Genomic DNA, 19260 nt, shown 5'->3' with positions numbered 1-19260 from the left:
GCAAAAAAAAAAAAAGAATTGGATAGTACAAAAAAGTAGTTATAGTATATGTTTAAAATTATGTTTAGTTGTTTTCTTGTTGTTTTTATGAAATTTACAAAATATATTTTAAACAAATGTTTTGCAAGTGTACTTTAATATATATATTTACTTGTTTTCATTTATGTATTTATATAATTTTTTTTTGTTGTTTTTAGGTTTTTTTTTTTGTATTTGTTTTTGTTTAGATTTTTTTCTCTTTTCTAAGAACAGCCCAACAGTGTATTTATTTTCTTGTTTTTGTTTTGTTTTAAATATATATTTTGTTAAATTTAATTGTTTAATGTATATGTATTTATGTAATAGTTTTCATCCTTAAATATACATACACATATACATATACATATACATATGCATATACATATACATATAGATATACATATATATATATATATATTTTTGTCACTAAATTTAATTTCCTTAAGTTTTCGACTCAATTTTTGAGGTTATGTTTACGTTTGGGCTACAAATTACAACAAATGCACGTAACTGAAAATTCAAATCAAAGAACAATAACAGAGAAAGAAAAAAAGAGAAAGAGAGAGAGAGAGAGAAAGAGAGACACACAACAAAACACAAGAACGGTGTATGAAACAGAGATGTGTGGGCGAGTGCTTGCGCGAGAGCGAGAGCGAGAGAGGGAGAGTGAGAGCTGGCGCTACAAGGTGAGGGCAGCTCGAGGGGTCGGGTAAAAGGAAGTGCGATAAAAGCGCATGCAGCTGGTGCTCAAATTCGCGGCTGCCTTTCTCTCTCCATAAACATATATATATATAGATATATATATATATATATAATATAGACACATATGTAAATATAAATATATGTACATACATAGACCGTACACATACACATACATACCGTATGTAAGCATATATTCTAGTATACTTTCAACTGTTTGCATGCCTGAAAACAGTTTCAATTTGCATTATTCATTCATTCTTTCATTTTTGGTGCGTGCGTGCTTGCGTGCGTGCGTTCGCGTTAGTGCGTGCGTGCGTCCATTCTGAGTGTGTCTAGTCCATGAAGGGGTCAGGTCAGCAGGTTGCCGATTGGGTTACATAACTAACACAAAATGCAAGGCAACAAACGCACCAGCTCTTGCGCGTGAGTGCCTGCCTGCCTGTGTGTGTGTGTGTGTGCGTGTGTATGTGTGTGTCTTTCTCTAACTCTGTATGCAGTTTTCATTCAAAGCTCTCTTACGTTTAGAAGAGCGTAGTCTAGTCTCTGCCTGTGTGAGCGCAAAAAGTGCTCGCTCTCTTAGCTTGCGGTGCTCTCTTTCAAGTCAGCTGTCAACATTTCTTTTGTGTGTGTGTGTGTTCTTTTTGTTTTATGCTTTGCTCGAATAATTTTGTAGTTGGTATAGTTCTTTACATACACATACACATACATATACATATAAATTGTTGCTGCCGTAAATGACGTAAAGTACATACATATGTTGCTGTTGTTGCTGTTGTTGTTGTTGTCTCTTTTTTTTAGTAGTAGCCATGACCAGCGCCAGCGCCGCTGCCTGCGCCGCTAGCATAGTGATGCGCAGCTGCGGCTGCCGCTGCGGCCGCTGCTGCTGCTGCCGCTGCCGACGTCGGATCACCGTAATGTTGACTGCTTGCATAGTGCACTCGCTGTTGTTGCGCCAATGCTGCCGACGCCGACTGCAGCGGCGGCGGCGGCAGCAGCGCCGTCGGCTGATAGTGTGCTGGATGATGATGTCCGTGCGGCGACAGCTGCTGCTGCGGCGGTGGCGCTAGCTGCGTCGTCGCCTGCTGCTGCAGCTGAGCTTGGGCCAGATGATGACGGCGATAGCCGGCACTGGTCCAGCTTAGCTGCTGCTGCTGCTGCTGTTGCTGGAGGTGCTGCTGTTGCTGCTGCTGCTGGTGATGATGCTGCTGCTGCTGCTGCAGCAGCTGCTGCTGCTGGTGATGCTGCTGCTGCTGGTGTTGATAGACGTTGGCTGCGCTATGTGGATGGGCTGCTGGAGGCGCCGTCGCTGCTGCCGTCAGACTGCGCATGCCGGACGACGACGCCTGCAGTCACAACTAATCTTCGTCGCTAAGCGCCTCATATTTCGAGGACAGCAGAGGCTTTGGCTCGCAGGCAGCGGCTGCTGCTGCCGCTGCGGCAGCAGCAACGGCCAATACGTTGGCATTCAGCGGACCACCGCCGCCGCCAGCTGAGCCGCCCATGACGCCGCCCACTGAGCCGCCAGCACCTGGACCGCCGCTGCCAACGACGCCGCCGCCGCCACCCACAACCAAACTGACGCCTGCCGCTGCGGCGCCCACTTCGCTAAGCGCATGCGCCACCTTGCAGCTCAAGTGGGAGGGCGGCGCCGACTGATGCGCCAAGGGCATGGACGGCGGCGGCGGCAGACCGCCGGCAGCGCTGGGCACAGTCAGAGCGCTGAACGGATACGCATAGGTGTTGGCAGCGAAGGCGTTCACCGCCGACGGCGGCGGCGGCGCATGATAGGCGGACGCACTGTGGCTGTTGGAGCCGCCGCTGCTGCTGCTGGCCGAGCGTCGCCCGCTGTCAATCACATCGTACTGGTTGGGCGTCTTGCGCGACACGCTGATCTCGTGCGTTGGCGGCGGCGCCGCCGACTCCTTGACGTGACTCTGGGCGGCCACGGCATGGGCGTGCGCCAGGTGCGCCACCTGTGCGTGCAAATGCTCATCCACGTTGCGACTCTTGCCGTAATCGTCGCGCATCACCTCCGCAATGCGATTCTTCACATAGTTGTCAAACTTGGAGCCCGAACCGCCGCCGCCGCTGCCACTGTCGGCGCCGGGGCCGCGCTGATCACCGCCGGAGGGCGGCGGCGGCGGCACAACGACTCCGCCGCCGCTGCTGCGGCCGACGACAGCGCCAGGTGCCTGGAGGAAATAGTGTGTGGGATCCGCGCCAACGGCGACTGCGGCATGCTGCATGATCAGCTCGTGGGCGTACTTCCGGGGACTGACCGCCTGCGGCAGGCGTATTATGTTGCGTGCATCCTCGCCGGGCGTATTGGCCCGTCCGCCACCGGATGGTGGGCCGCCGTCGCTGCCCCTGCTGCCGCCGCTGCCGGGGCCGCTGCTATTGCTGCCGATGCCGCTGCTGCTGCTGCTGCCGCTGCTGTTGCTGCTGGTGCTGCTGCCGCCGCCGCCGCCGCCGCCGCCGCCGCCTCCGCCAACCACATTGATGGGCGATTGTTTGGCACGTTGTTCCGCTGCCGCCGCCGCAGCGGCCGCCTCCTCGGCTTTCTGCTGCTGTCGGCGATTCTGCTTCCAGCGATCGGGCGGCAATATGCTCTGCGTATCCTGCATGTAGGGCAAATAGGTGGGACGCAAATGCGGATTCGGTCCGTAGTCTTTGGCGATTATCGAGTCCGTCAGTTCCCCGAAGGTGATGTTCTTCGTGTGTATCTGTTGCTGCTGCTGCGACGTCGGGCCGCTGCCCGATTGCGAAATGGGCGTGCCATGGTGCGTGGGCGGCGGCACCTGACCGCGCAGCGTGCCATGCACGGAGCGCTCCGAGCCGGACTGCGGCATGCCGGACTTCGACTGCTGCTGCTGCTGTTGCTGCTGCTGTGGGCGCTGCTCCTGCTCGAGATCAATGCTGTTGACGCTGGGCGAGCTGGAGTTCATGCTGCCGTTGTTCTCGGCGGCCCGCAGCGAGACGGGACCCTCGTGCGCCTGGCGCAGGTCGCGCGGATACTGAAAGCGTTTGAAGGCAAAGGTTAACTCACAATACTCAAGAGCGTGTCCAAGTGGCGTTTTACTCACGTAGTTGGGACGCGGTATGTCGCGGGGCAGGTTGCCGATGTCGCCGGTGCGGCTTATCTCGTGCTTGATGATGGCATCAATCAGACTCTGGGCGCTAAATTGTCCAGGTGCATCCTCCGGTGGATTGCTGCCGTGTGCCTGGCGATAGTAGCTGCAAGAAGAGGGAAAGTTAGCATGATGGATATTGATTGATATGTTTGGTCTTTTAAACAGATACGTTTTGATTGATTGATTGCATGTTTAAAAACATTGATTGACTCATCAAATTACTTGCATCGATTTGTGTTCATTTTGATTGAGAGGTAGTTTCAAATATAATAGATAAATATGACTGATTGATTGGCATTGAAAGCTTTTGTTGTTGTTCAGCAATGTTAAATGTCTGATTGATATTGTTGAACAATTATATTGATTGATAGTAGTTGGATATGATAGAATTGGTTGATAGATTGATTGATTTATACGTTTATGATTGACAGATCGAAATGTGCAATGTTTGATGTTAAATGTTAATTTATATGAATGATTGATTGATTGATTGATTAATTTGATCTGTACGTTTATGATTGACAGATTGAAATCTAGAATATTTATTATGATTAGTTTCATACATTCAGGGTTTTGTGTTGCTAGAGATTGATGTATATGATTGACTTAAATCGATTGAATGATTGATTGATACTTACGCTTCGCGCTCGCGGTCGGGTATGGTGCGTGGCGGCCCAGAGTCGGGCACCGGGCCACGCATATAGTGCCCATGTCCATGGGGATGAGCATGGGCATGGCTAGGCGGTGGCACCGCCGCGGCCAGCATGCGCTCCATTCGTCGATTGTCCCGCTCCTCGGCGGCGCGCTCCTGTTCGCGGCGCTCCTGCTCCCGGCGCTGGCGCTCCTGTTCTCGCTGCCGCTCGATGCGATGCTGATTTTGCATGATCTCCTTTTGGAGCTCGCGCTCCCGTTCTATGTTGTGATTGATCTGGCGCTGGTCGCGCTTAACCTGCTCCATGCGGCGCTGCATCTCGTGCGCGGCAGCGGCAGCGTTCAGCTGCTGCCTGTACTGCTGCTGGGCCAGCTGCTGGTGTACCGCGGCGGCCATCTGATGATGATAGTTGGCCGATATCTGATCGGCCCGATAGCGCAGATCATGATGCGCCGCTGGCGGCACCGGCTGTCCCGGCGTCACCTGGGCGTGCGTTATTATCGGACCGTGTGTCGATGGCGGCGGCTGCGACTGCGGTGGCGGCTGCGACACTGGAGATTTGTCATCCTTTTGCGATGGCACCGGCAGCTGTGGCTGCTGCACGGCCACATCCACAAACGAGGCCAGCGCATCGTGGCCAGCTAATCAGAAGAAGAAGCGAGATTAAAAATTGTGTTTCTTTTTTAAAAATAGCCTAAAACTAAGCCCAGTTTATAAATGAACACAGCTGCTTTGGCATTGTACTGAGACTACATCTGGAGCCCATAAAGCGACCATGGATGCTGCGCTTACCTGGCGGAAAATTGAAGGGCGTGACAATGTGCATGCGATTGGGTGGCGGCGCAGCGGGCGATGGGGGCTTGGAGCCCGTGTTGTGGCGCTGAATGACGCCCTGACGCTGCGGTGGCGGCGTGCGATGCGGACTGGGTGTGCTGCAGAAGGAGAATCGAGTTCACATATTAGACATTAAAGAAAAGAAAGGTTAAGTTAATCAATAAAAATATCAGTCTGTCAGTCAGTCAGTCAATCAATCGATAAATCATTCAGTAAACAAGTTAGTCTATCAATATATCAGTCAGTCAGTCTGTATATTAGTCAATCAGTCAGTCAATCAATGACTCAATCAGCCAGTCAATCAGAACAAATAGTTTTTCTTTATATAGATTCAATATGCATACCTGTTGGAATGATCGGCCGGAGAGGCGCGACTGGAATATTCGGGTCGTCCGCGAGGCTGTGGCTCCTTCTCGTAGCCGGCATAGACGGCCGAGCTGCCGCTGATGCTGTTGCGGGGCGACGGCGACTCCTTGTCCGAACCGGAACCGGCGCCGCCGCCGGCACTGCTGCTGCCCCGGGAGACGTTGCGCTGCTGCTGGCCCTGCATCTGTTGCGAGGTGTGATAGTCGTTGATGACAATCTGGCGCGAGCTGAGCGCCGAGGCCTGCTCGACGACGGTGCTGTAGGGCGAGCGGGCGTAGGGCGAGCCAACTGTAACGCCCACACCATAGCCCTGAGGCGGCGGTGCCTGCGGCGACGACTGCTGCGGCGGCGGCGGCGGCGCCTGCGCGGGACTCAAGCGCTGCGAACTCTTATAGAAATCATACGCCCGCTTGCTATCCAACGGATGCGGCGGCAGATGAAGCGGCGTGCCCTGCGTGATCGAGCCATGCTTGCCGCTCTCCGGACAGCTGCCCGGCGGCGTTTGGCGCACCAGGCTCTCATATTTGGGACTGGGCATCGAAGAGGGCGTTGCATGCACAATAATCTGCTGCTGCTGCTGCTGTTGTTGCTGCTGTTGCTGCTGTGCGCTGTTGGTGGGCGTGCCGTGGGTTATGGAGCCGCCCTTTACCAGCTGCAGCTGCTGCTGCTGCTGAGCGACGCTGACTGCAGCTGCGGCCTGCTGTTGCTGCTGTTGCGGCGACGGCACTTGACTGTGCAAATGTTGCTGCTGCTGTTGCTGCTGCTGTTGCTGCTGTGGACTGAGCTTGGGCGGCAGCTTGGAGACGCGCGTCGGCGGCGGCTGCGGCTGTGCGGGCGGCGGCGGCGTTGGGCGCGTCATTTGACTCTGGCCGGCGGGTACAGGTACGGGTTGCACATACAGCGAGCCCGGCTGGGCGGGCACAGCAGATGCCTTGACCACGCCTACGCCCACGCCCACGCCATGCAGCTGCTGGTACATCAAATAACTGGGCGCATTGGGCGGTCCGCCGGGCACCGACAATGCGGGTCCCGCCTCGGATCTGTACATGGGCGCCGTGCGCACAATGTGCTTCATGGCGCCGCCCAATGTTGGCGGCGGTCCATGATGGCGATCGCCGGCGCCCGTATGCGGCGAGTGGCCATCCCGCGGCGGCTTCTTGATGCTCAAGTCGAGCGTCTGCGGCTCCGGCTCCACGGCCAAACGTTGCGGCGGCGCTGCGTGCACCGAATGCGTTGCCGGCGGTGCAGACTGCTGATGCTGATGTTGCTGCTGCTGCTGCTGATGTTGCTGTTGATGTTGCTGCTGTGCTGCCAAATGACTGCCGGACACATTGTAGATGATCGTCTCGGGCGGCGTGGACGAGACAGCGCTTTTCTTCAGCACGGGCGTAATGGTGGCCTTTTCAATGCTGCTCAACAATTGTTGCTGCTGTTGCTGTTGTTGCTGTTGATGCTGTTGCTGCTGCTGTTGCTGCTGTTTCTGCTGCTGCAGCAGTGGGTGTGGCATGTGCACATGATGCGCTGCCAGATGCGTATTGACCACAGACAAAGTGGCCAAATTGTCGCTGCTGTTGTTGTTGTTGTTGCTGCTGGCATTGTTGTTGCTGTTGTTGCTGTTGCTGCTGTGACTGTTGCTGCTGCCGCTGCTGCTGCTGCTGCTGTTGACGGAGTTGGGCGGCGGTACGGCGCGTGCGTTTATCTTCTGCACGGAGGTGCCATGTGGCAAGCCCGCTGGCGGCGGCGTCTGCTGCTGCTGCTGCAACTGTTGTTGCTGTTGTTGCTGCTGTTGCTGCTGTTGTTGCTGTTTGAGCAAAGCGTTGCCATCCTGTCTATATTCACGCACTGTGTTCAGCTCTTTGCGCTCCAAATTGTTGTGTGCCTGTTGTTGCTGCTGCTGTTGCTGCTGCTGCTGCTGCTGTTGCCCGCCTTGCTTGCCCTGATTGTTGCCGGGCAGCTGTGGCCCCTTGGCCTGCTGTTTTAGCTGCCGCTCGATAACCGAGTAAACACAATCCTGAACATTGTTGACCGGCTCGCGGCGCAGGCTCATGGGTCCATTAGGCTGTTGCTGCTGCTGTTGTTGCTGCTGCTGCTGTTGCAACTGCTGCTGCTGCTGTGCGCTCAGTGGCACAGCTCCTGCCGCATGTGGCGGCTGCAGTCCGGCCACATTGTTGCCATGGCCGTGACCGTGAGCATGGCCGTGGGCATGCGCGTGTGCGCCCGCATTGAAGATCACCTTGGGACTCTGGCGATTCGCCGGCGAGTTCTCGTTCTCCTCGTCCGCTGTCTCCGTGGCCGACGAATCGTACTCCTCGCTGGTCTTCTGCTTCTTGGGCGCTTGGCAGGCGGGCGGCAGCAGGCGCTCGTTGTCGTGGCCAGCGGCTGCTGCTGCTGCCGCTGCTGCTGCAGCCGCCTGCTTGGCGCTCATGCGAGTGGGCGTGATGGTCAGCGCGGCGCCTGTGGCATCTGCCACGCAGCGTACATTGATAGCCGAGGGCTGTTGATGTTGCAGCTGGTGTTGCGGCTTGTGCGGCACTGGCGGCGGCTGTGGCAGCTGATGTTGCTGCTGCTGCTGCTGTTGCTGCTGCTGCTGCTGCTGCTGATGCTGCTGAAGCTGCTGATGAAGCTGCTGCTGTTGTTGCTGCAGATGCTGCTGATGGTGCTGCAGCTGCTGCTGTTGTTGCTGCAGCTGCTGATGATGCTGCTGTTGCTGCTGCTGTTGTTGCTGCAGCTGCTGTTGCTGCTGCTGCTGTTGCTGCTGCTGCTGCTTGCTCAGCTGAGACTTGTGCCGCTGCAGATACTCGGGACTCTCGACCGAGGCGGTATCAGAGCCGCCCGGTTCGCGCTCATCGCAGGAGGAGGTGCTCACGTCGGTTTCGTCGCCGGCGCTGGCATCGCCGCCGCCGCTGCCGCTGCCAGTGCCGCCGCAACGTCGATCGTCATCGGTGAGATTCAGCTGCGGATCGAGCTTGCGACGGATGCGCATCAGGCAGGCGGAACAGCAGCGCGTCGCATGCATCGGTATTTGAAATTCGGCCATCAATGGATCCCGCACCTCCGGCGGCAGCTCGAACAGGCGCGTCGGTATATTGCGCAATCGTTGCGCCCGATCCTTGGGATTGGGACATGTCGGCAGCGGGCAGTTCGGATAGCGATTGCGCACCGATTTGCACTGGCATGTGTTGCAGACGCGTGCGCCCGCCGGTATCGTTTCGTCAGGTATTGCATATTGCTGGCCACGCCCCTTCTTCAATGGGCGCGTACGCGGACAGGCCTCCGCCTTGCACACGAAACAGTTCGCCAGTTTATCTGCAAGAGAGCAAGAGAGAGAGAGAGAGAGAGAGAGAGAACGGGAGGGTGGATGAGCAAAAGTTAAGCATACACATTTAAAAAAAGCGATTTAATTAAAGCCAACTGAAAATGGGAAAAACTGCGCAAACGGTAAACAATTTGCCGCTAGGCGAAAGACAAGCCAGGCCAGGCCAGGAGCTGGGGCAGAGGCTTGCGGCTGGACGAAGGCCGCCTTCATTAAGCCACTTAACAAATAATGAGCAGCACGAGCGGGCAGGCTGGCGGCGGGCAGCATCTGCCAATTGAATATTTTAAAATGTGCGCCTTGTTTGCCAGGACAGCACGATGACTGCAGGCGGGGGGTGGGTCGCCAGGGGGGAGGGAGCAGGGGGGGGGGGAATATTAACTGAGGTAACACAATTCTGAGTAAGCCCTGAAATGAGGCGCAATCTTGCAATTAGGCGAAAATGCATTTACAGCTAGTTTTAGGTTTGAACGATTGTTATCGAATGTTATCGATAGCTTAAAAAGGCAGCTTTCGATAATAAGTCATCATATTCGATTGCAAAATTAGTTGCCATCGATTGTTTGCAAAACTTATATCGATTGTTATCGAGTATACTTAAATCGGTTATTACGAATGGCATTGATGTAAATAATTGTTACAATTTATCGATAACGCTCGACTTGAATAACGATGTAATCGATAAATTTGTGTCTTTTTGTTCGGCGGAAGTTATGTCGTTTTGGAACGCCATATCTTCCAGCGAAGTTATGTCGTTTTGGAACGTCATATCTCCCCGCGGAGCTATTACCCGGGGTAGGTTCGATAATCAAAACTTTTTTGAACATTTTTTTGAAAATCTCGGGTAAATAAAATCTGATTTTAAAATATTATACCTTTTTGAATTCGTACGGATCCCTACTATAATATGGCATTCAAAAAAAATTCAAAATTGATGGGTTGGAAAAAGTTGTTGACCAAAAAACTTTTCGTTGGTATGTATAATCAACCTTTTTCTTGATTTTTTTAGATTATCTCGGCCAAGTAATCTCAGAGTCGAAGCATTCGCCAACCCATACAAGGGACCTCGCTGAGAGGTGTGTAGTCATCTCCTCCAACCACGACACAGGAGCAGCCCCAGAGCCCACCGACTACCTACGTGACGGTGCAGCCTTACTCAAAGATTTTTTTGGAACTCTCGGGTAAATATATCCTGTTTTTGAAATATTAAACCTTTTTGAATTCGTACGAATCCCTACTATCATACGGCATTCAAACAAATTAAAAATTGATGGGTTAAAATGAGTTGTTGACCAAAAAACGTTTCGTTTGTAAAATCAACTCGGCGGGAGTTATGTCGTTTTGGAACGTCATATCTCCCCGCGGAGTTATGTCGTTTTGGAACGTCATACCTCCAAGCGGAGTTATGTCGTTTTGGAACGTCATATCTCCAAGCGGAGTTATGTTGGAGTTATGTCGTTTCATATCTCCCAGCGAAGTTATGTCGTTTTGGAACGTCATATCTCCGCGCGGAGGTTTGTCGTTTTGGAACGTCATATCTCCAAGCGGAGTTATGTTGGAGTTATGTCGTTTTGGAACGTCATATCTCCGCGCGGAGCTATTACCCGGGGTAGGTTCGAAAATCAAAACTTTTTTGAATATTTTTTGAATATCTCGGGTAAATATAATCTGATTTTAAAATATTATACCTTTTTGAATTCGTACGGATCCCTACTATAATATGGCATTCAAAGAAATTTAAAATTGATGGGTTGGAAAAAGTTGTTGACCAAAAAACTTTTCGTTGGTATAATCAACCTTTTTTCTTGATTTTTTTAGATTATCTCGGCCAAGTAATCTCAGAGTCGAAGCATTCGCCAACCCATACAAGAGACCTCGCTGAGAGCTGTGTAGTCAAAAGGCTCAAGAAAAGATCCTTTAGAGACCTCCTCCAACCACGACACAGGAGCAGCTCCAGAGCCCACCGACTACCTACGTGACGGTGCAGCCTTACTCAAAGAAGACGGCTTTGACGTTTGTTCACGATAAAGCCTGAGGAGCCAACCAGGATTGGCGAGATACCACCTAAGTTAACGGTTTTGTAATGGAAATGTATGCTATTTTTTGATTCAATACAATAAACATATACAAGTTAAAAAAAAACAAACTTTTTTGACGATTTTTTTGGAATTCTCGGGTAAATATATCCAGTTTTTGAAATATTAAACCTTTTTGAATTCGTACGAATCCCTACTATCATACGGCATTCAAGCAAATTAAAAATTGATGGGTTAAAATGAGTTGTTGACCAAAAAACGTTTCGTTTGTAAAATCAACTCGGCGGGAGTTATGTCGTTTTGGAACGTCATATCTCCAAGCGGAGTTATGTCGTTTTGGAACGTCATATCTCCCAGCGAAGTTATGTCGTTTTGGAACGTCATATCTCCCAGCGAAATTATGTCGTTTTGGAACGTCATATCTCCCCGCGGAGCTATTACCCGGGGTAGGTTCGAAAATCAAAACTTTTTTGAATATTTTTTTGAAAATCTCGGGTAAATATAATCTGATTTTAAAATATTATACCTTTTTGAATTCGTACGGATCCCTACTATAATATGGCATTCAAACAAATTAAAAATTGATGGGTTAAAATGAGTTGTTGACCAAAAAACATTTCGTTTGTAAAATCAACTCGGCGGGAGTTATGTCGTTTTGGAACGTCATATCTCCAAGCAGAGTTATGTCGTTTTGGAACGTCATATCTCCAAGCGGAGTTATGTTGGAGTTATGTCGTTTTGGAACGTCATATCTCCAAGCGGAGTTATGTTGGAGTTATGTCGTTTTGGAACGTCATATCTCCCAGCGAAGTTATGTCGTTTTGGAACGTCATATCTCCCGGCGGAGTTATGTCGTTTTGGAACGTCATATCTCCGCGCGGAGCTATTACCCGGGGTAGGTTCGAAAATCAAAACTTTGTTGAATATTTTTTTGAAAATCTCGGGTAAATATAATCTGATTTTAAAATATTATACCTTTTTGAATTCGTACGGATCCCTACTATAATATGGCATTCAAAGAAATTAAAAATTGATGGGTTGGAAAAAGTTGTTGACCAAAAAACGTTTCGTTTGTAAAATCAACCTTTTTTGATAATTTTATTAGACTATCTCGGCCAAATAATCTCAGATTTTGGAATTTTATACTATTTGTGATTCGCAAGGATCAGTACTATCGATTGGCATCAGAAAAATAAAAATCTAAATTTTGAGCCAAATCGACCAAAAAGCAAGGGGTTACATCACCAAAATCGGGGTAGGTTCGAATATCTCAACTTGTTTGACTTTTTTTTTCTCGGGTAAATATAATCTCATTTTAAAATGTTATACCTTTTTCAATGCGTACGGATCCCTACTATCATATGGCATTCATTAAAAAAAAGTTGTTGGCCAAAAAACGTTTCGCTTGCAAGGTCCAACTTTTTTGGAGTATCTCAAGTGAGATTCATTAAATTATGCTAAACAAAGTACTGTCCCAATCTAGCTCTCTCCACTGGATTTATTCAAGCCATATAAATAGGTAGCTTTATCTAAATCAATATACTTACTTTGCATACCCAAGCCATTTGCATGAACATAATATTTAACAAGTAAGAGGTTCTAGTCGGGAGCTCCCTTCTCTTCTTCCAACATCAAATGCATATATATATTCTATTTTAGAAGCTATATGTCAAGTTTGGTGACTCTAGCTCTTATTATTTGCCAAAATTGCTCAAAAAACAAGATATCGATAGCGATTTTTATCGATTGCTTGGAAACGGAGTAAGTTATCGATTATCGGAAATAAACTCGATCTGCGCGGGAACTAGGAGCATCTACATCTAAAATTTTCTAGCTCTTATAGGTTCGGAGATCCTTGCGTTCATACATACGGACGGACAGACAGACGGACCTGGCTAGATCGACTCGGCTATTGATGCTGATCATGAATATATATAATTTATGGGGTCGGAGATGCTTCCTTCTGCCTGTTACATACATTTGGATTTTGCACAAATACAATATACCCTTATACCCATTTTTAATGGGTTCAGGGTATAAAAAAATCCCTTCCAATGCCGGGCCATGTCTGAATTTGTGCTGCATTTGTATTTGTCTTAGTTTTTTGTTTTGCCATTTTATATTTTTACAATTTTAATGATGTGCAAATAGAGACGATAAAGAGCGAGGGACATAACGAAAGCGGGGCGGGGCAGGGGCAGGGGCAGGGGCAGGGGCTGCTGCGAGTGAGCGAGAGAGAGAGAGAGAGAGAACAATGTGGCGCGCGTTTACTCAAAATCAATGTAATTAAAATAAAGGCAAATAAAACATGAAGCGACTGCGATGCCAGCCAAAAGCATGGAAGGGAGCGAAGCTGGGTGAGAAGGGGTTACTCAGTGTGTGTGTGTGTGTGTGTGTTGGTGAGGGTACTTGAGTAGCCGGCACGTAAAATCAATCAACGATTAAATGTCAGAGACAAACGTCAAGGCTCTTGCAAACTGACGACGACGCCGACATTCGCTGACCAAATAGCAGTTGCCATATGCTGATACCCCTCTCTGCCCACCCTTCTGTCGCATATTGTGCACCCACCACTGCACTGCACAGCAACCGACCCCCTTCCCCACCCACTCTCCCTCTCTCGTTTTGTCAGCCAATGTGCGTTCGACTCGTCTCTGTGGAATATGAAAATACATCAAAGTAGCCAAAGCCAACAACGGACAGGCTCATTCGCGTCCGCTTCTTTTTGCTCTCGCTCTGCCTCTTCTGTTCTGCCTCATTTTCATTCCCAATCTCATTCTACATTCGCCGGCTCGTCCTTGCCCCCAGCCCGCAGCATTGTCGTCAATTTGCATGTCGGGCCAAGATATAAAAGCAAAAGGCTACAAAAAAAAAAAGAAGTAAAATAAACCAAAAATGCTTTTTGCGCGCGCAAAGTGAAGCGTTTAAATTTTAATAAACCACTCATTTTAATTTTGATTGTCACGGGGAGCGGACAGGGGGAGGCGTTTGAGGGGGAGGGGCGGTCGGTCGGTCAGTTGGTTGACTGGCCTGTGGGTGGTTTTCCCTGTTTTTGTCGTTCAGTTGTGCCTTTTGCCATTGTCTGCATTTTATTCACATGAACCTGGTTCGAGCGTTCAAATGAGCTGATTGCCCATTGCACTGAATGGAACTTGTTCCTGAACCAGTTATGGGCAGGTTTTTATATGGTTGCATTGCAAATGCCAAAACTAGTTCACAAAGCAAATCAAGTCATGCTCGTCATGAACCAGTTTTTGAACTGGTTCACAAGAACTTATTTGCATAACTAGTGGCTTAAAAAGCACTTAAAATGCAACTATTGGCGTTGCCAGACAGTTGGCAAAACAAGTGAAACATCTGGCAGCTCGTTTAAAAAAAAATAACAGTCTCTTCACGTTTCATTGTATATTGAAACAAGGCAGTAAATGTCTTAAATTTGGTAGACAAACTTAACATTTGGCGTTGCCAGACAGTTATTAAAGCAGGCTTCAATACGCAGCAGACGTTCCATAATAACAGACTCATAAGTGTAACATTACATGCAAGCCAAATCCTACGCATTTTAGCCCAGTTCATCGGCAAGCGTTGCCAGACTGAAAAACAGCCAGGCAGCGTGGCAACGCTGTGGTAGATCAATCGCTTTGCGGGCAACCTTTTGCGATTGCATTCAAGTTCCAGACTGGCCCAAAATATAGACAACATATTAACTGGCAGCGTTGCCAGACTATTTAACGACTTGCTGGCAGCTCCAATTTATGAAAATCGCTTAGTGCCCGATCAATTATCAAGAACTGTGCACATTTCGCGCTGTGCGCAAAAAAGTAGGCAATGAAATAAAGTGTTGCCTATTTTTTTGCGCGTTGGCATCCAAAAGGGCAATTAATTTGATGGAGGCGCGAGGCGCTCAATCAAAATGTAATTATAAATTGCAAATAAAATAGAATTGCAAAATAAATATTTAATATTAATAACAGCAGAAATACAACAAAAAAAAAAGAGCAATAAATTAAATAAAAGGTTGAAAAAAAAATGGAATTAAATCAATGCAACTGAAATTGCAGCACGCCCAAAAGGGCGCGCCCACAACAGCAACAACAACAACAACAACAACGACTCAAATAAATTAATTAATAAAAGCCAATTGCTCGCTTGCCTCACATTGAGGCGTGCGGCTGCCTGGGCGTGGCACAGCGCACGTCAATCTGAGCCTCGTTTCCCTTTTAACTTGGCTTTATATATATGTTTTTTATGTTTTTATTATTTAATTTTTGATTATAAAAAATTTATGTAAATATTTAATTTTGGTGGCGCACCCACCCCTCACCTCACCCACTTCCTTCCGCCGTGTCCCTATCGAGCATAAATGAAAAAAAAAATAAAAAAAAAAAATGCCCGCGGTAAACAGTTCACGTGGCAACGACGACTCTGGATTTTTGGTTATTTATTTGTGTAAAAAATGTATAAAAAAAATGATGGAAAAAATATAAAAATAAATAAAACTGATGCGAGAATCAGCGAAATTGTTTTCTTGCTTAATGTGCATTTTGTGCCAACCCGACAAAAAGCACAAAAAACCGTAACACATTCATTTTTTACAACTGATCAACACTGCGACATTTTAATCAATCAATATTAAAAAAAATGAATGAACAAGCTTATAGACAAGGCAGCAAAACGTTAGCGAATACGACACAAAGCAGAACGCAAAACTGAATATGAATTTGAAAGAGTTCAAGCCTAATCAATTGTTGGAATGGGCATAAATATTTACGCACACAATTATTTGGATACGTATCACAAATTTGTGAAATTAATTAACATGATTGATTAGCTATGTAATAAACGAAGTAAAAGTGTACAAAAGCACAAGCGATAACAATAATGTTATCGACATTTCTGTCGCCTGGCAACACAAACAATAAAAAAAAACCGTTTTCATGTCACTCACACGACACACAGACACACACGCACACACACAGACAGACATATGCACACATAGAAGTAAACACGCAATGCAATTAGCAAGGCCTTTACCGTTGTTATTGCATCAATTTACCAAAAAATTAAGTCAACTGTAATTAATACATATTAATGGAAATTTGTGTTAATTAAATGCTGCCGCAATCACACACACAAGCCGAATCCCTTCCCACGCACACACACACACATTCAGGAGCTTTGCATGTGTGCGTGTCTGCTCTCTGCTTCTCTTCTTCTTAGCGGACAATAAGAAAATTCGCAGCGGAGACACAAAATGCGCTTACAAACAGAAATGTGGCCGTCCGTCCGTCCCCCTCTTGCCAATAAGCTTTAAAGTACTTAATTCAATCAACATTATTTTTGTTGACCAGCAGCAGCAGCAGCAGCAGCGGCCTCTCTTTGCATTTCGATCAATTTTATTAATAATTCAATCAGTCAAAAATTATTTGAAACGCCCCAAAGGAAAACAAAAAAGTTGTTGTCTTTTTTTCTTTTACTCTCTTGGCTCGTTTTAGCGGCTGCTGCGCCGACAGCGACGTCAACGGCGGCGCGCTTATATTGTGTGCTTGTCTTTGCTTTGATTTGGCAGTCGCCATTGCGTTGGCAGCGAGAGAGTGGGAGCGAGAGCGAGAGTGAGAGAGCACGCAATGAAAGATGAAACGCCAAGAAGAAGCAGCGGACGTCGCAGCAGAGGCTGCGGTTCGAACGCCGAATGTTGAGTTATTTGCACAGAGAAAATGAAGATAAAAAAAAATAAAAAAAAAAAAAGGGAAAACAAACCAAAACGAAAGCAAATCAAGACGACAAACAAAACAAAACGAAATGCGACGTGGCGCAGCGCAGCGCAGCGCAATGCGATGCGATGTGGTAAGAAATAAGAAATAAAGCAAAGCGAACGAAAAAGAAAACATGAAATAATTCCATTAGTACAATTTCTTTTGCAAGTACAAAGGGTAAATATTGTTGGTCGACCAGAGCGGGGCGGGGCGGTGCGGTGTGCCGCATATGCTGTGCGTACAGTTATTGAGTATGGGCAAGCGAGCGAGCGAGAGGGTGTGAGTGTTGTGGGTAACTGAGCGAGTGAGCTTGTGAGCGAGAGAGTTGTCTATAGGCCTCCAGTATGACGTACTTCGTCTGCTGACCTACTGCCCGGCATCCCCTTGGCCGGCAGAGCAGCCTGTGCTGGCGGGGTCATGTCCTTTTGATAAAGCATATTTGCAATTAAATTTTGAGCAAATGCAAATAATTGTTGGCACCCAAACAGAAATTAACCGTTGCATACAGGTGGCGCCCCCGCGGGGGCAGAGAGTGTACTATGTGGCTGACGTAAACTCTGCTGCGGCAGCATAAAATTTTGTGCACAAGCTACCAAAAGTGTATTTAACTTTCAATTAGACAATTAAAAACACCAATAAAACAACAATGCAAAATAGAAGAGGAAGAAGCAGACGCAAATGCAGCAAGTGGTAGCCATTTTGTTGGCGACAGACAATCTCTAGCTGAACTAGTTTCGGGGCCAAGAGAACGAAGTGAGAGCAAAAGCGAATGACAATGAACTGGTTATATGAGCTAAACTAGTTCAAATGAACGAATTGTGTGATTGTGATCAGTGGATTTAGTTTTTCGATTGCTGCATATCAATTGAACTGGTTCACTAAGAAACACATTTCTAAGTCTGTCGGGCTCTCTCTCTGAGTGTGTGTGTGTGTGTGTGTGAAGCACAATCAAAAACGAATTCAATCAAATTTACTAACCACATTTATCTAACGAGTGCCAACAGCTACAACAACAGCAAACCCAACATCAAGCAAACACAACAACAACAACAACAACAACAACAACAACAACGACAATGGCGGCCAATTAAAAAATATACGACGCGCGCACAAAAGTATGCAGCGAAAGAGGACGTCAACAGCGACGGCCGCTAATTAGCACCATTGGGAATTTGCGCTGGCAGAAAACTTGCGTAAGCAAAAGACAGCAACAGCGGCAAGCAGAAGGAAGTTGCCAGCCAGCTTGTGCAAACATCAAAGAGCACCAGCAGCAGCAGCAGTAGCAGCAGCAGCAGCGCACACGTTGGCGTCGACGTCGAAGGAATTATGTGCATAAATGTCGACTATGACACTGACGAGCGCGCGCCCTCACACACACACGCACACACACACTCGCAACACATGCATACAAAACTCTCTGAAAACACATGTTCGAGAGGACGTGCAAGTGGAAATGGAAGAGACAGCGCCAACCATACAAATATACACACACACATATATATATATATATATATATATATATATTTGTGTACATACATACATACATATAATTGTAAATACAGTTAATATGAACGTCGCGCTGCCAACGCTGCTGCTGCTGCTGCTGCTGCTGTTGCTGTTGCTGTAGCCGTCGCTTCGCTGGGCCACTTTTAATTTACGAAATGGTGTTGATTTAACGGCAGTCGTCCTGGCAGCGCGCGCGCCTTTGCTCGCGTAGGCGTTTGCAATGTAGGCATGTGTTGAGCAAGAGAGAGAGAGAGTGAGAAAGAGAGAGAGAGAGCGCCAAAGAGAGAGGGCCACAAGTCCAGCGTGGGCAGCATACAAAAGCAACTTGTACAATTCTGGGCAATTGTGTGGCGGATCAAGCAAAGACGGCAGCATTATTAACATCATCGTTATGATGATGATGATGATGATGATCATCATCATGATTATAATCATCATTCATTTCGCTGGCTTTGGTTTTCTTGGAGCTTTTGCTGCTGCTGCTACAATTGTTGTTTGTTGTTGCTGGCTGCTGCTCTTTCATTTTTTGGCAAACGATTTTCACTGATTAATAAAAGTTGCTGCCGCGCGCACACACACACACACACACACACACACACACACACACACACAGATAGAGCAACACACAAATACAAACAACTCACACACACACACGAGTCAAAAACTTCGCCAGCGATAATCAAAAGGGTGTGCAATTTTAATTGAGCAATTTAATTACATATGTAAGCAAAAGCCAAACGACAAGAGCCAGCGGAAAACTGAGTGAGAGAGTGCGACGGGAGAGCGGTAACTGGGCAGTGGGGAGAGGGGTGAGGGGAGTGTTGCGGAAGAGTGGCTTTTGCCTGGCTTACAGACACTCGCTCACATAATTAGCAAGCACAGGGCAGAAGCTGTTCGGCTGCTTTCTGACTCTGTGTGCGTGTGTGTGTGTGTGTGTGTGTGTGTG

This window comes from Drosophila novamexicana, unplaced genomic scaffold (genome assembly GCF_003285875.2).
Source record: "Drosophila novamexicana strain 15010-1031.04,08,12 unplaced genomic scaffold, DnovRS2.1 tig00001270-arrow-arrow-pilon, whole genome shotgun sequence".
NCBI lineage: Eukaryota > Metazoa > Arthropoda > Insecta > Diptera > Drosophilidae > Drosophila > Drosophila novamexicana.
Note: the sequence above shows the minus strand (reverse complement) of the source record.